Source organism: Artemia sp. Qi Xiang Cuo, chromosome 4, assembly GCF_049724085.1.
Source record: "Artemia sp. Qi Xiang Cuo chromosome 4, ASM4972408v1, whole genome shotgun sequence".
In the NCBI taxonomy this organism is placed as follows: domain Eukaryota; kingdom Metazoa; phylum Arthropoda; class Branchiopoda; order Anostraca; family Artemiidae; genus Artemia; species Artemia sp. Qi Xiang Cuo.
Window position 1 is genome coordinate 13,634,687 of NC_142797.1, and position 2,259 is coordinate 13,636,945.

Below are 2,259 nucleotides of genomic sequence, written 5' to 3' on the forward strand. Positions count from 1 at the left end.
ATGCGGAAAAAATTTGGGATATGGTACATTATTTTTGTCTTTGGTAAATTCTTCATGCAATTTTTGGTACATTTTGTTTTGAGGTGTTGGTAACACTGGTGGTCAGACAAGTAACCCTGGAAAATGGAGGATAATTGAAGTCATACATGAACAAAAATTCAATCTTTTCAAAAATGAAAAACAAATTGTGAAATTTTGGGCAGATAGCAAAATGGGACAGTAATAGTGAAATGTGGCACAACCTTCCAGGGGTTTCTAAATAAGCTATGTTTATAGTGAAGTAGACATGATGAGTGTTGTTATTCGCCTAGTTGCATGCAGCTTTTCAGTTGACAAGTTTCCGGCCCCGTATTTGTTGTTATCTTTGCAGATTACATCCGGGGAAGCTAATTTTAAGCGGGTAAGGAATGCTCGAAGGCACTCTTGGCTCGGTGCAATAATGAGCCAAGTCCTAGGCGCTCTTGAGTCCCCATTCTCTTAGGACCCTCATTCCTCCTTTGTCTAGTAACAGTTTCTTTTGTATTCTTGTTAAAAAAATTTGAAAAACAACGAACTTTCCCTCCCTGGATTATGAAGAATAGTCTTCCCATCCCCAGGGCCGTGTTCAGAATAAAATGATTAGAAAAAACTCATCGAAAATTTGTTTAAATGCATTGCGTTTTGTTTTAACGTATCAGACAAAAATATGGGGGGGGGGCACTGGATATTACCTGGCCTCTATAATTTTCGTGAACTGACACCATTGATCGTCACCAGTGGTGTCTATGGGGAAGAGGGGACATTTTTCTTGTAATATTTGCTCGGCTCATTTTGAATCCAGTTTTTGTTTTTATGTTTAGGGAAAATTTAATAACATCACAACATAACTTGCATTATTGTCAAGTAGGATATATCAACGTAAATGACTTTTACTTTGGAAATTGAACTAAATCAAAATTCACTATTTGCATCCAAGATTGTCAAAAGGGTGCATATTTGATATTTACGGAAAACTTAAGGAAGTTTAGTTGAAACTTTCAGGGTATGTGGAGGGTAATAGTTGCGTACTATTCGTCTATACTCAAGGTTGTAACATGATAGGGGCTGGAATCCCTTCAACCCTATAGAAACCCAAAGATTATCCAGATTTTCAACTTATTTATATTTGAATATTTCTCCCCCTACCCGTCAATCGAAAGTATTATAGTACAATTTTTGTTAAAAAATTGGGTACTCTTGCATTATGCGGGCCTTTCTAAAAAGTCAAGTTTGGTTAATGATAATGAAATAAAATAAAATAGGATGCATATATAATAGTTCAGAAACAAATTTGGGCTATATATTTGTACATTAGGGGGTGGGGGGGGGGGTGGAAAGCAATGCGTATACTAAATGCTTAACGTAACCTAACCTAGGTACCTTCCCCCCTAAACCCCAAAAACACAGTTTAATATCGCATACGCAATGAAAACCACGCTATCATCGCCTAGTCTATAACGGTAAACATTTCAAAAACGGGTTTTATCATTGCCTACTCTATAGTAGTTAACCCGAGAGGCCCGCATAATGCAAGAGTACCAAAAATTGTTACAAAATTTATCAAACATATAAATAGAAAGACAAAATTTGAATTCTTATAGAGAGAAACGGAAAAGATCTAAAATATTCTTTTCTTAACCAATGAAAAAGAATATGTGAAATAAAAACTGTCAGAAATTGTTATTTTATAAATGACAGAAATCTTTATTAAATAAATAACATTATTTAGCAAGTGATTTAACTAAGTAGGACTTATTTAATAGTATTTCTTAACAAAAGCACCACGTTATATAGGTACTTTACCGTGTCCTATCTTTCCCTTGTTACGTTTCCCCTATATTTGGGAGAATCCTTTTTTATTTGGATTGTCCCACCGTAAAACGTGAAAAACAGTAAGCAAAACTAATCACCTAAATGTTGCAACTCCTTTGGTACATAAAACTTTAAAATCAACAAGTTTAATGTAGCTTACTAATTACCATATAATGCAAAACTTAATTCAGCGCCTGCTAGCGCAGTTGCTTATGCGTACAGATGAAATCAATGCCGGAGAAACCGTATGGAAGCTTGATTTTTTTTTTTTTTTTTTTTTTTACAACAAATATAAAATCCTTGAAAATAAATTTATTGCTGATGTCACAAATCGATGCAATCTAATGTTTTTTGAAGATTTTTTTTCTATGTCAAGATGTTTGTGGCTTTGCCAACATATAACGTTAAACAAAATTTCAATATAAAATT